This window comes from Lonchura striata, chromosome 1 (genome assembly GCF_050655825.1).
Source record: "Lonchura striata isolate lonStrDom1 chromosome 1, ASM5065582v1, whole genome shotgun sequence".
NCBI classification, from domain to species: Eukaryota; Metazoa; Chordata; class Aves; order Passeriformes; family Estrildidae; genus Lonchura; species Lonchura striata.
Genome location: NC_140703.1, coordinates 38,386,572 through 38,402,074, shown reverse-complemented (window position 1 = coordinate 38,402,074; position 15,503 = coordinate 38,386,572). Strand labels below are relative to the sequence as shown.

Below are 15,503 nucleotides of genomic sequence, written 5' to 3'. Positions count from 1 at the left end.
AAAGAACTCTCTTGGTTTTGTGTTAAAACTGGATGAAGCCTCCACTCAGCTTTACATGGTTTCCACACAAAAATATAAATTATACACAGGTTCGACAATAGGAAGAACATATTCCCCATTCAGGGTTAAAAGTGAATGAAAGCTGTATGTTTATGGGCTTCTTCATAAAGCTTTTCCACAGCTGCATCTGTTTCAGAAATAGAACCAGTCAAATTAGTTATACAGTAATATTCATTGCAAAAGTGGTTCTTTTGTAATTTTCCACCAATTCGTGGTTTTTTTGGGGGGTTTTTTGTTTGTTTGTTTTTTGTTTGTTTGTTTTTTGTTTGTTTGTTTGTTTGTTTGTTTGTTTTGTTGGGTTTTTTTGATAAAGATTGACTCTTTGTTTGTTTGGAAGGTTTTTTGTCAATATCTTGTTTGAGCACTTGTACAGTAAAATCCCAGACTCTTTCCAAATGGCCAATGATCATTCATTATTTTTTGCATGTCAGTAACTACAAAATCATAAAGTATTGTCTCCACTCAGAGAGTGGCAAAGGAAGTACCAGAAGCTAAAGGACACTAGGCTATGAACACTTTTCTGGGGTTACTTTCTGGATTAAATATTCATGCAAAATCCACAAAACTTTCAGGACTTTTAAATCTTTTCAACTACACAAAGCAGTTTTCCAGCATTCACAAATACAAATGATTTTTTAAAACCAATCTTGGTATCATTTTTTGGAAGACAGTAAGCTATTTTTTCTACTATCAAATTAATCCTACACACAATTGTGTTTATTCCTTAAGCCTTAAAAATATTGCATAGTATCCTCTGACAGTTCCAGTATTATAAAAATTATTTTAAAGTTTTTATTATACAACTTCAAATTGTAGCTGTAAATAGAGAAAATGAAGGAACAGGGGGATAGTGCTTTTTAGCCAAAAATAGCAGGAATAGGGGAATAGTAAGAGATTCAGTAAGTTGACCTAGAAATCAAGAAATTACACTGTATTCAAGTTGAATAATGTAACCACCTGCTACAAGAGCAGGATCTCAGCATCACCCATTTCTCTCTCTGAGTGACAAGCAAGGTGGAGAAAGCAGCTCCTAATCAAAGTGTTCCAGATCTCACAATGGCTCCCAGAGCAATGATCTTCCTGCTCAGTTCAGATGAGATACCAGACCTTGAGATCCCTTTATTGCAGGCCATCTGAGATATGTACCAGTGTCAAGGAGAGAAACCAGCATTTACTGAGAATATGTAGAGACCCAAGTGGGAGAGCACCTTCTTAGAGCTGGCATAACCCAGCCCTACAGCTGGCATTTTTCTTTCTTTACAAGGAAAAGGTGCAAGTCAGTCTCCAGGTGCAAAGATCAAAGGAGTGGCCCAAAAGAAGACACAGAGGAAGGACATTCCAAGTGACCCAAAATGCCTCATACACTCACAAGCAATGAAGCAGGGAAGTGATTAAACATGAAAAAAAAAAAAAAAAAAAAAAAAAAAAAAAAAGCAGAAGAAATATGTCCTTTAATAGGTTCTTTCTGTTTACTGCAACAACAATGCTTGCTGAGCCATTATGTGATTTTCTACCCATATAGCCACAGCTATTTAACAGCCCAGGCTGTTGCATTGCAAATTCAGCAAATGCATAGTGGAGAGTTCATAGGCTTCTATGCACAGGGTTGATTAAATGCTCAAGAAATTAATGACTGAGAGAACTACCATAATCTTCCAGGGCAGCAACAACTGTGGAAATTACATTCATGTAGCATGGTCCCCACACAACTATTTGATAGGAAAGTTAAAACATTCCCATATGTATTTTTTTCCCCAAAAATCTTCTCTGAGGTCTAAGGTCCTACACAAGAGTTTGGCAACCTCAAAGGTCAGCACAACAGGTCTGGAAATAAACAGAGAGAGGAACTTCTCTCTTGGTCATATTCTATCCATAGTGTTGTCTCTGGAGTCTGCTACAAGAGGAAAACTCCACTAGAGAGGGATCAGTGCTCAGGAACACCAAGGAAAGGTGGCTCCTGGCAGGAACAGCTTTGTAAAGTAAAGCATTGTGAATGTCCCCATGGTGAGATGAAGGATCACCAAGCCAGCAGAGCAGCGATGGCCATAAATGAGGCAAGAACCAAATCAAAGAAAAGGGCTTGGTGAGAGACTACCAGCTCAAGCCAGAGGTGGGTGAAAAAGCACACACACCAGTGGGTAGTACTCACACAGGTGTTGTGGAGTGCACAGAGAGGGCACAGCAGAGCAGTTGTTCATAATGGACTATGACTAATTATTTTCATTCACCACCACATTTGGAACCATATTTCTCAAACAGTAACTTCGTGAATGGTAATGAGACCCCAGGGTATTTACCACACCACTTATCTGTTATTAGAGCACACTACTAATGTGTCTGTGGGAAGCTGAACATTAGCTGAGGGGCTGGAATAAAAGGGCATTCAAATGCCAAGAAAAATTAATTATATAAAAGCATAAAACAGTGATAGATCAATCAAACACCAGCATGCTAACAGAGACAAGATAGGCAGGTCAGCTGCAGCAGGCATGCACCCTTCTAACATAGTCTGGATCTAGGGATCAGAATTAAACTCCTGCTCCCTAGGGTCCTCTCTGTCTGAGTCCTCCCACTCACACAATGCAATGGCATGGCCAGACATGCTGTGCTGCCATGGTTTAAGAGATTACAGTCCCAGCATGTCCCTGGCCTCTTGCCCCCACCTTTCCCTCCCACTACATCTGATGCCAGTTATTATCCTTCCATAACCCCTAGCAAAAACTGTGCTTGCATCCAGGTTTGTATTTAAGATGTGCTACACACAGGTGGTACCCGTGACATGGAGACTGTGCAGTACAGAAGAGGATCTCCTCTACAGCCACAAATGTCCTTCACTGATCCAACCACCCACAGAAGATCCCACGTAGGAAGCACTTGTCAAAGTCAGGACAGTGTGACAGTGCTGTCTAATATCATTAATATCACCCAGAAATCAGGAAAAATGTTCTGGCAGAACCCAAGCAGAGCATGAACCTGCTGCAATGCACCACATGGCCAGGACTGCTGCAGGGAGCTCAGCACTGCACACAGATTTCTGTGGGCACATGCATATTGCACAACACACAGAGGGTCCTGAGAAGGCTCTATTTTGCATTGTAAAAGTATCAAACGTTTTCACTGCATTTTAAATGGGACTTGATGTTTGATTTGAAGAATGGTATCTTCAGTGACTAAAATGTTACTACTCTTTAGCCAATCACACATATACTCACAAATTCTGGCACTACTGACAATTGGTGATTTTATTCAATACTCAAAATGTCAAAATGAAAATATCCCCCAGATCATCAGCAAATTTGGTTTTATCTGATGGCCTTCATGGGCAGTGTCTTTTCTTGCATATTAAAGCTAGGAGGAAACATGACACTGAGAGATATGGGACCATAAGGACTACTTAAAAGGCCCAGATCCCCTCTTTAAAAATTGTGTCAAAAATTCCATTATCAATCCTGAAAACAAGGCTGGTAAATTTGTCTTCCCTGTGCCAAAGGAAATTAATTTCAAATGAACAGATTAAAAATGTAGTTGAACACTCTCACTTTCCTTGACAGAGTTTCTACCCCTTGCAGCACTTAGAGATTCAGTATTTAACTCAGCTCAGGAGGTAAAATATTTCCTGGTGAGCAGAGATAGAATAAATGACTAATGCTAGGAAGAAGTGGGGTAAAGGTTGGTAGGTCAGTTTGCTCCTGCAAGGGTCCTGGTCCTCAAGTTGCAACTGTGATTTGGGAGGTTTCTGCCCTGCACCTTTCCTTCTCTGCTCTTCAGTCATACCAAGGGCCAGAAAAGCTGTTTCTGTGCCCTTGCAGCAATGGACAATTGCAAGAAAAAAAGCAACCTCTTAAAGCATTACTGACAAGCTATTTCAGCTATTAATTCCAAATTTTTATTAAAGAAAGGTACTAAGTTGGTTACCATATAACATCCCTATTTCAGATAAACCAAGGGAAAGGAAAATACATCCATGGACATTGATGAATTACTATTTTGCTTGATGAGCAGGCAATATGTAGATGTTTGCTCGAAACAGTCCCAGGAGGTTCTGTATCCTTTTCTAAGAAAGGAATCAGTTAAAGACAACAGCTTAAGACCCTCAAAAAAGACAGAAAGTATATCCCACAGGCAGAAAGGAATCCAAATTTGCCATATAAATGATTTATTGTGAATGTTTGGCTCAGCTCTGCGAGGCAGATTAGCATTCAAGCGAGCAGTCACCTTCCATATGTCTGAGATCGTGTGACGTCGGTCCTTGTCAGTACAATGCAGCAATCACTGACTTGCAGGTTGAGCAAATACTTTCCACGGTTGCAAAGAACAGATGTTGCACCATTCACTCTGGGTATGAAAGATTGAAAGATTTGGTCTGTGTGCTAATATGCTTCTATGATTTCTATTGCCCCATGATCTCAACACTCTCTTGTATCCTATGAAATAGGAACAATAACCCATTAACTCAACCAAACAGGCTGTATTGCTCAAAAATGCATTAGGAGAGAACAGGCAAACACAGAAAACTTTTCCATGGTCAGTTCAATTGCTAATGTCTGTTAGTCCTTGCAGCATTCAATTTTCCTCCAGAGAGCATGACTGAATTGAGCTTTTAAAGTAAAACAATAAAAACTAATTAGACTGATCCACAGGGTTCAGCTTAACTAGATTTTTTTAATATTTTGGTTTCTTTATTTTCATCTTGTGAAAAACATACTGTTAAATCACCACCTAACAGAGCCACTTTTCTAAAACCATTGAATTGCTTTAAAGAGTTTACTTTGTTTAAAACTTAACTGAAATAAACAATCTCACAAAACTGTGAGTTACAAGACTTATGCAGATGACTTTTTTTTTTAATTCTGGAACGTGTATTTGAAAGATAACTAAATTGACCATGAGAAAAATAATGCTTATTTCAAAAGAAATAACTTCAACCAGCTCTATTCCCTAAAAATTTCTAGATCACTTATGATTTTTCATTGCCCATGTAAACCTCCTGCCATGTAAGAAGGACTATCAAGATAGCTTGGTCTGCTTCTGTAGGTCCCTCAGAGTAAGCAAGGATGGTTTTCTTCTAACATATTGCAAATTTCTAGCCACAATCCCCTTACTTGTTTGTTTAGGTTGCATGGATCTACAGTGGGGTGAGTCCCAGGAAGCCTGCTGCTTTAAGTGTGTAAAGACAAATCAATTTCCCATTTTCAGCTATATCATTTTCTTAGCCACAAAACCTTTAAATATTTCTTGTGTGTAATCACCCCAGTAGAAGAAATTTCAGCCTAAGTATCAAAGTGTATTAAATGCCTAAAGCCATTTTTTGACTCTTACACACTGCAGCATTTCCAAGTATCTATATGCCAGCCTATAGCTACAAACACAGCTCTGCCCATAACCAAAATGAGAGTTTCCTTTTCCCCAGAATGGGACTACACACATCTGCTGCCACTTGTCTCCCTGAGTAACAGGACAACAGTTTGCAGGCAGTCCTGCAGGGCATGGATCATTCTGTCCTGTCCAAAACCTGTACCAATGCTTATGGAATTGGAGGCTTGAGCTACAGGCTCAACCCTAAGTGAGGCCAGCAGGGAAGGTGCTGTTCACAAAATCACAGAATATATGAGATAGAAAGGGATGTCTTTGGAGATTGTTCAATCCAAGCCCCTGCACAAAGCACGTGTCATCATTAGAGCCCATTTCCCCTGTAGCAGTCTAGCTGATGCAGCTCCCCAAGTCCTGAATCTGCCCAGAGGGGCTGAGAAATTAAAAGGATTTTTTTTCCTGCCCTGTACCCTTTATTAAGGGTATGGACTATGAACTAGTCCAAGTTCAGAACAGATGTGAAATTTTGCCACTTCCAAGAAAAAGTTTCACCTGGTGCCTTTAAAAACTGCACACTCCAGTTTTATCAAGGTGGACGTGATTCTACTGAGTAATTTCACATTTCAGACATCCAAAAATCTCCCACCATTTGTGAAGCAGGTTCACTTCCCCTTGCTGCTTGTGTGACCTACCAACATCCTCTTGTTTGGTATTATCAGTATTTCAATCCCATTTACACAAAGGGGGGCTGTTCATGCAGTCCTGATGTAATCCTTCAGAGGGACATCCTAGCTCACAAGTAGGTTAAAACAAGTAGGCAAAATGTATTTCAGAAGAGGAATGCTAAGAGGAGATCCACAGAATCTCACTGACATTTTGGAACTTAACCAGTCATACTCTAATCTGTTCACAGAAGATAAGTGTCCAGAAGGCTTGAATTTATCCTTGTTTATATTCTAGAAGACACTGTTGTTCAGAAATAAATATTATATGTAAATAAAAGATTGTGAGCTGTAGATTTTCAGTAGCAGATAAAACCATAAAATTTAGCTTATCATTAGACTCCATGCATTCCAGTAATGCTAAATATCAGACTACAATGACCAGAGAACAAAAAAAAGTGAACAAATCCCACACATTTCAATAAGTTTCATACCTTAAATCTCCTTTGAAGAAGAGAAAGTGCAAGATTTTATATGTATTTATACAATGCCACCTAGTGTCGTATTCATCAACACTTTTTAATCCAGAGAGCACCCGGTATTTTTTTAAAAATCAGTGTTTGCTGGCACATTGTCACCAAAATGTTTTTCACATACTGAAAACCAGCAGTCAGATTACATGGCCAGACTTTATTCTTTATCTCCATTTTTCCCTGTGTTGTTCTTCACAGTGCATGCAGGAATGTGACTTAATTCTTACTATTCCTAATTTGCAGCTACTTTATGAGCCCTGATGTCACGTACCACCAAAAAAAAAAAAAAAAAAAAAAAAAAAAAAAAAATTTGTATAACACTTCCGTGTCTGGACCAGGTTCATAGCCACTGGAGAAAATCAGGCTCCTTGAGGGACTCTGTCATTTCACCCTAAAACCAGTATATAAGATAGGGCAGATGAATTACAGCCCCAGAGTTTGTCTTTCTGTCTGCTGTCTCCAATATTCTGCAGTAGAGAAGCAGGGGCTTCCCAGCTGGCAATGCTGTGCCTGATGCCCCCCAAGAGATGCCCCTTGGCTCTCCTGGCCGCCAGGGCACTGCTGACTCATGTTCACCTTGCCATCAACCCAGAGCCCCAGGTCCCTTTTTTTGGCACTGCTTTCCAACCTCTCATTTCCCAGTTCACACACCAAGGGCTGCTACATGCCAAGTGTAGGATTTGCCTCTTTTCCTGTGTGCTGGTGTGAGTGACAGGGGTTTGGGTTCTATGGCCATGGGACACTGTCTGCAGAGCAGCATCTGCTTGGAAGATGTTTGCTAAGCAGAGAGAAGTCATTTTCATCATGACAGCTGATCTCCTAAGGAGGGCTTTAAATTCGGGAAAATGAAGGGTAGCGTAACTAGCAGTCTTGTGAAGGAGAGATGGACAGAATCACTGAGCAAAGGGCATGAGGAGTGATGTCATGGAAGGGACCACAAAGTCAGCAAAATGAGGCTTAAGGGGATCTCCAGCATGTGAGCAAGGAAGTGCCTGCAAGGCACTATTATGGAGAAATCTTCCAAACCATCTCCAGAAACTCAGGGCTCTGGTGAACCTCTCTGAAGTGCCTGTAGAGACTTGCTGCAGTATGGGGCACACACAAAACCACACAAAATACTGCCTGAACATCAGGAGACACTTTGTTCATATGAGGGAGCACCAGCACAAGTTGCCTAGAGTGCTTGTGGCCTCAATCCTCTGGGACATTCCAAAGCCATCTGGACAATTGGCTCAGGGTAGTCCTGTGTGAGCAGAGGGGCTGGATGAGAGAACCTCCAGATGTCCCCTCCAACCCTAACCATTCTGTGATTCTCTACAGAGAGCCAGAGTCCCTTGATCAGACTTCCACACTGCACAATTCCAAGGTTCTGTACAGAAAAGAATATTGACTCCAAAACCATTATATTTTGAAAGAGGAGACAAAAGATCTTGATGACAACCAGCTCACTGTTTGTGCCTATGTACTTAATACTTTGGAACAGACTTGGAAGGAAAAGATAATTAAAGTCAAGAGCTCAAACTGTATCTTATCTAAGGTGTCTTATCAGGGAATTGGACTTCTCTCAGGAGATAATGGACTTCTTAGATAAGTATAATGCAGAGCATCTATGCTGTCTCTTTTTAAACAAATAGTGGATACAGTGCTTCATGTCCTAAACTAGTGTCTCCTGAAAGAGGAATCACCAGGCTAACAAAATGTTAGTGCTGTTTCTTAGTATTCAACTGGGGCACCAAGCCAGTTTACTGCTTTTATTTTACTGTTGCCCTGTATCCCATTAAATTCAGGATTGCCATTACTATAAAAGACCAGAGGCTTCATTCTTTCTCTGCAAGGCCTCAGGAGTTGCCAGGCTTTGTTCAAACGTGTCTTGGCTTGCCTAAAGTTTTGCTTTAGCTTGCTCAGCTCTAACAGCAGTTTTTCTAGAGACCACGGCCATTATTGCCTCATTTGTTTTCTTTGCTATAATAATGTGGCAAAACCGTATTTTTTTATATAGACAATACTTATTCTGCACTAAATGAAGCATTTATGACCCCAGGATAATGATACATTGTATGGGGAAAGCAAGGCTGATATGATAGCAGAGGCCTTGGAATGGGGACATGGGATGCAGTGCAAGCAGGCAGAGGGTGATAGAGACATTCATTAGCACTGGAGACTCCCCCAGGCCTATAAACAACCCAGAAAAATGTGCTGCTAAAGGAGTGCACACCTGTAGCTGGGCAAAACAGCTTCAGGGGCAACTAGAAGACCAAAGAAGTTGTCTTTGCACTGGAGGCTCATTGATAGCTGGAATTCTCGCCAGCTGTCCTGGGCATTGATCTGGTAAAGCTGTTAAGCCTGTGCTTAACTTGAAAGAGCACTAATGGAACTCAAAGCTTGGAGCAAACAGGACTTAGACTGAAGTTAAAGTAGCTGTCTGGACTGAATGGGTTGTTTATATTAAAGTATTGCAGCTCTGTGAAGCTGAGCAAAGCTTTCCAGTTTCCTCAAAATGGACTAATATTGCAAACACAAAAAGAATTATAGTCTCAAAATGTATGTATATTTATGGGTACAAACTTATAAATACTTTCTTATTTACTCAGAGAATGATCTGTCTTCAATGTTACACTCTTTGCTATATACCTACTCAAAATTTTATGGTCTTAGTCTAAATGTTTATAATTTAAAAATCACATGGTTTAAACATTAGTGACAAGGGCAAGTTATGTTATAGAAACTTAGTCTCAAACCAGCTTTTTTTTTTTTCTTTTTTTTTCTTTTCCCTGAGGATTTATTGATTTCTACATTTTGGGGTTTTCTTCTTTGGAAAATGGGCTGTTCTCTCCGCCACCCTTATCAGTACAGCTGTGTAACTTCACTAATATGAATCATGCTTTTGCACCAGGCACTGCCCCAATGAAATGCTGCTGAAGTCAGTATTTATGGCTGTGAATTGCATAGAAATGAGGTGAGAATTTGACTGATTTCAGTAGCTCTGATCTACTGAAAACTGGAGGGAAATCCAGGGCTGCAGTTGTCTAAGCCTTCATGTCAAGATAACCAACATCAAGTTGTTTCCTGTGCTCAGACAGAGAGAATTCAACTCAAAAATCCCTGATTTTTACCTGCTGTGAGCTGGGTCCAGAAGCACTAATGTTCTGTGATGATAAGAGAGACCACAGATCCATTAGACTGGGTCATTGTTGGTTGTCTTAGCTGCAAATTCATAGAATGTGAGCAGGCATATCTTCAAAAAGACCAGGTTGCTCAAAACACTATCTAACGTGACCTTGAACAGTTGCAGGGACAGGGTGTCCACAACTTCTCTGGTCAACATGTTCCAGTGTTTCATCACTCTCGTTGTAAAAAAAAATCAGTTCTTATAAGTATTCTAATTCATCTCTCCTTCACTTCAAAGCCATTACCCTTCCTCCTACCACAACAGGCTCTGCTAGAAAGTTAGTCCTCATCTTTCTTATAGGTTCCCTTCAAGTACTGAAAGTCCATAAATTCAGCTTTTACAGGATTGGAATGGTGGTGGGTGGGGAGGGAATTGGACAGTATGATAGCTTTTCAGACTTTTTCCCATGTGGATGTTAATTATGCAGTACTTACCTTTGAGCTCTTTCTGGTGATCCTTTACCAATAGGAGAAGACATCTTTGCTCTTCTGCCTCTCTGGATGATGTAATTTCAGTGCACCAATCAGCAGTGGGCTGGCAATGATCAGAAAGCCTGAGAACTAATCTCTCACAGGCCAAGGATGAATGCTGTGTAGTCGACCAGCCAGAGAAAAGTAGATGAATTCTGTCTAGGCCATATTAAAAACAGGTCAACCCTCATTAACTGTGTTTGGCTTTGACCACACTGTTACTTGCACTACCACTCTTCTCCCAGTCTCAAAAATATCTATTTCAACCTGCATAAATTAAAGGAGACTAAAGCATGGAAAAGTCTAACCAGAAACAGAGCAGAACATTTATTGCCACTGGCAAAATCTCGTGCTCATCCAATGACCAGATCTGGGCAGGGACTGGGGCCAGACAACCTCCCACAGTCCCTTCAGAAGTACATCACTCTGTGGTGCCCTGACAGTAGAACTTTCTTCTGTTGTACAACTGCAGATTGAAAGATCCTCTTGATCCAAAATCCACATGTTTACAGTTAAAATGTTCTTTTCTTCCATTCAGAACAGTCCCAGACAGGACATGATGGACATGGAGTGAAAGAGGAAACAACAGACAGACATTGAGCACCTTTGCCCAATGTCATAGACTGAAAGCAGAAATGGAAATAAAACACTGTGTTCAAGTCCAAATAAAGAAGGAAATGGGAGTTTTGAATCACTAAATCAAGGATGATCAAGGAACATGACTGCTGAGGAGGGAAGGTTTCCAGAAATAGCATGCTACATGCAACAATTATTCCTTAATGCTGTCTTCCAGACATGTACAAAATCCCCTCAAAATCCCCATCTCCCCTGAGACAAGGACTGTGCCCTCATGACTAATGGTGGCTCAAGACCTCAACACTCATTACAGAACTCAGACAGCCCTGGCTGAGGAGGAAACCCACCTGACTGCTCACCAAGCCAAAAGCAGAGAAAGGGGCCCACATGTTGCTAATTGGAGTGAATTTGCTGTCTGCTTAAGCCAGGATACTCTGGAGAGTATCTGGGGACCTGGTTCACCTCCGTAAACAGAGGAGGAGCTATGTCTGCTCCCTGTGCCTCCTCTTCCAGCAGCTGCATTTCCATACTAGCCTAGAGCCCCAGCAGCCTGCTCAAAAATACTCGTGCCCACCACAGCCCTGGGGGAGCCCAGTGCCTCCCAGCACCAACCAGCAATACAGGGCAGGCTGGATTCTAAGGCAACATGAGTGTTTCAAACCTACTGTGGCAAGCCTGCATTGCTGGCTTCCCACGTCTCTGTGGAGAGGTGTGAAAATGTTCCCGTGTGAAAATGTTTGGTGTTGCTGCTTGCCCAGGTACCTGTAATAAATCTCTCATGTAATTACCCAAAAACTTTTCCATTTCCAAACTTTGCCACTTCTATGACAAAAAAGAAAAAAAGGTGCAAAATTAAGTCTTTTAAGAAAAATGTTTTCAGCAAAAATAACGAAAGGAGAGCTCTTCCTAAGAAGAAGAGGAGACAGGAACTTTCAGGAATACTTGTGCAGCTTCCCATGGTCCTGTGACTCAGAGGACTGCTGTCCCAGTGATCTGAGAGGATATTCTCCTCAGCTGTCATCCATGACCCTCTCACCTGCTACAGTGCAAGAACATTTATTCCATAAACCTTTACAGAGAGAAATGTGTCAAACACTTCAAAACAAAACCAATGCATCAAACAGCAACACCCATTAAGGAAAACACAGCTACATCAGTTCCACAAGTGGAAGGTGTTCTGCTTTCTGACAGAGCACAGCATTTCTCCAATGCTGCAGGATGCAACTTGGGTCACCCGTAGCCTAAGGAGGAAAGCAAGGATGCCTGGAACAGGCTAAAATAGACAAGCCAGCTCAGCTGCTCTTCCAGCCCACATGCTCCTGGCCTGGGCTGTAACCTGGCACTCAGTGTCTTCTCAGAATAGATACTACTGACAGCAATTGGCACAGAGTATCCCAGCTCACATTCCTATAGGAACCAAGAAATAATATCTTTCCAATTCTTTCCAGGCTGTGTTGAATGTTTATTCAGTGATTTAAAAAAATGTTGCCCTGCAGGGTTTGTTTTGTCACAGTGTTAGAGCTGCTGAACATCTCTTTCTCCCCTCTCTGTCAGCAACAGGCTTGCTCACATCTGGCCTGTCTGGTCTTGCTCTCCAAAGACAGAGAGCAAAGAAGTGCTCTATTTCTATTTCATTTCTGCCAGTTCTTTCTTTTTTTCCTTCCTCCTTTATTTACTACAGTCAGCTGAACACAATCCAGCATGTGCCCAGGTGGCCAAGAATGCCAATGGCATCCTGGCCTGGATCAGCAATGGCTCAGGGATACTCACTCCTTCAACTACCTGAAAGGGGGACGTAGCCAGGTGGGGTTGGTTTTTTTCCCAAGTGAAAAATGATAGGACAAGATGAAAAGGCTTCAAGCTGTGTAAGAGGAGATTTAGCTTGAATATTAGGAAAAATACATCCCCTGAAAGTGTGATCATACATTGCAACAGGCTGACCAGAAAAGTGGTGGAGTTACCATCCCTGAAAATGTTCAAAATATGAGGATATCAAACTTTTGGATATGGTTTGGTGGTGCTGGATTGATGGTTGGATTTGATGATATTAGAAGTCTTCATAAAGAATCTTATAAGCATTTCCAGCTGTGCATAATGGTTCATGGTATTTCATTGGTTGGTTCTTGACTTGAGATCTTCTTGGGCAGCCTAATCTTTATGCTGGGAGGAGTCAGCACTAGTTGCTCCATCAGTGCGATAAAAGGTCACTCTTGGATTTGTAGGAACCCATAAATAAACCTTCTAGAGGTTTGGGGTGGGAAATCTTGTATCTTGCCTGTTGTTTTTTTTCTTAATGTAAGTTCAGCTCTATGAGCACCTTTTGTTCATCAGCTGCCTAATTGTGAAGGAACTGTAGACAGCACAAATTGCAAAAGACTCTTTCCATACCTCAGCTCCAGGTATATTCTTGGAGGATGCAGACAGTTCTTCAGGAGGGGTGTTGATACACCCATCCTGATGCAACTATTGATGGTCCTGGAAAAAGTTGCAAAAGATCCTCTGCCCTCTAGGTCATTATCACCGCTGTGTTCTCATTAGGCTCTGTGCAGTGCTCAGCAAGCTGAGGCACTTGGAGACAGCTGCATCGCTGCAGGGATGGACCAGACCCCAGCTGTGTCCCTCAGAGGACACAGCTTATTCAGAATGCAGGAGGGGCAGCTTGGGTTCAGCATGTGGGTGAGAGCCCGTGGTCACACCCTTTGTCAGGGTTTGGGTTTGCCTTAGCACTGTTATGGTGAAGCAAGGAATGTCATCTTGTACCAAAACCTCACAAATGAAGTGCAGCACAGCAGACACAGGCCTCAGAAACATTTCTTGGGTACTTTTATTCTCATATGAATTCCAGCTCAGGGGTGCATTCTGGAAAAACAAGAAACTTCTCTCCCTCCTCCATGAAGACGCTACACTTTTGGATCAGTGCATCCCTGCCATGGGCAACCCAGGGTTTGTCGACGCAGGTTGTGGTGTCTCACTTTCATCTGAGGGTTCAGGGAGACAAAATGTGGCACTCACTGCACTGAAAAATGCCCCAAGATCAAATCCACCAGCACCCACCTGCACCTCAGTAACTTCTGGTGGGAAACCATCTGGTGAGAGCCTCTGTCCTGCCCCTGACAGCACTCACTGACAAACTGCATCCAGTTAAGTCACCTGAAAATGAGCATAGGCATCAAATGAGATGTCTGTTTTCTGATGTGTTAGCAACAGCTGCAAATAGTGAGATTTTTACAGTCATCACAGAGTGAGAGTGAAGATTTCTGAAGTGACTTGTGGGCTCCAGGTGCAGCTCATGCACTTGATAAACTTCAGCTCCTGCTGGAGTGAAGACTTCTGCAGCTGCATCAGGCAAAGCTGCATCCAGAGCAAACCCTGTTTCAGACTTCTTTGTTCATCTAGATACAACCCAAAAATCAGAAGGTAAAAGTTTGGCCCCAGGGAATTCAAATATATCAATAGGACCAGATTTCATGCAAAAAATCTGTTTACAGAGGAGGGACAAGGAACCAACCATGTATTGATGGAAGAAATTAGTTTGACCACCATATATTTGTTAGATATAATTTAGCTCAATAGTTTTATTTTCTGTGGTTCATTTGTAATAAAAGTACCATTACTAGGAAAAGATTGGCATTAACCCTCAGCAACAGAGATTTTATAAAGAATTTATAGGAGAGCAATGCATAAACACTTCATCTCTATTAAAATGTTTCCTTTGTATTCTCCTTTCATTAAAAAAGAAAATCAAATGTATTCTCACTGTAGCATCAAATTAAACCACATGAAACAAAACTAAGCAGAGTGCCAAACCTTTTGTACCCTGTGCTGTGTTCATCTGCACGTGTGTGTTCATGTGGGTGCATTTTTATATCTGCCTAAGTCATCTCATGGCATCAGGGCAATTAGGGATGTGAGGGATTCCTGGGTGCTGAGTTTTGGAAACATGTTTACTGATAGGGAGGTATTTCTCGCCTTGGCATCTGAGCACAGTGAGGACTCCTCATCTTCCGTGCGGGAAGCTCAAGAAGGAACAAGGGCTGGATCTGAGTGTTCATGACAGTCACGTAGGCAAGGGCTGTGAGGCTGGAGAGGACAAGCAACTGTGTCTGTAAGAAGAAACTGTATTTTCTTCAGTTCTTTAAAACCTCTAAAAGGAGATGAGAGCAGAGCACAAACCCCATGGCATGGTACCAGCATGTTGCAGGTTTGATGGGTGAACTTCTCCCAAAGGCTCTAGATAAGAGGCAGGTCATTTCCTCTAAAAAGGGGTAATTTCTGAGACACAGGAATAGCAGGAGAGTAGGAACCTGCCTACTAATCTGCTGCAGTCCCCTGATCTGCTCAAACGGTGTCATATTCATGTGCTGATGTCCCCATCTCTCCTATAGATCAGAGCTGCTTGGTTCCACACTCACTGCCTATCCCATAAAATCGATCCACTTTTTCATACACAGTGTCAGAGCTCATTAGACAAACTAAAATTAAACCTCAGGAGCAGCATTTAATCTGCTTCATGTGCCCCTCTATGAGAAGGAACTTAGAAACGTCAAATGCATACAAACAACATGCAGTTGGACTCCTCTCCTCTCCTCTCCTCTCCTCTCCTCTCCTCTCCTCTCCTCTCCTCTCCTCTCCTCTCCTCTCCTCTCCTCTCCTCTCCTCTCCTCTCCTCTCCTCTCCTCTCCTCTCCTCTCCTCTCCCCTCCCCTCCCCTCCCCTCCCCTCCC

General features: G+C 41.9%; 1 long non-coding RNA gene across 1 annotated transcript in view; it reads right to left on the bottom strand.

Annotated features, from left to right (window-relative positions):
* LOC146768643 (uncharacterized) overlaps window positions 1–15,503 on the bottom strand; it is a 224,049-nt gene extending 208,546 nt beyond the window's left edge. Inside the window, exon 1 of the long non-coding RNA XR_014953624.1 lies at window positions 1–15,503. This exon is cut by the window's left edge and continues 13,457 nt beyond it. This is a non-coding gene — a long non-coding RNA (uncharacterized LOC146768643).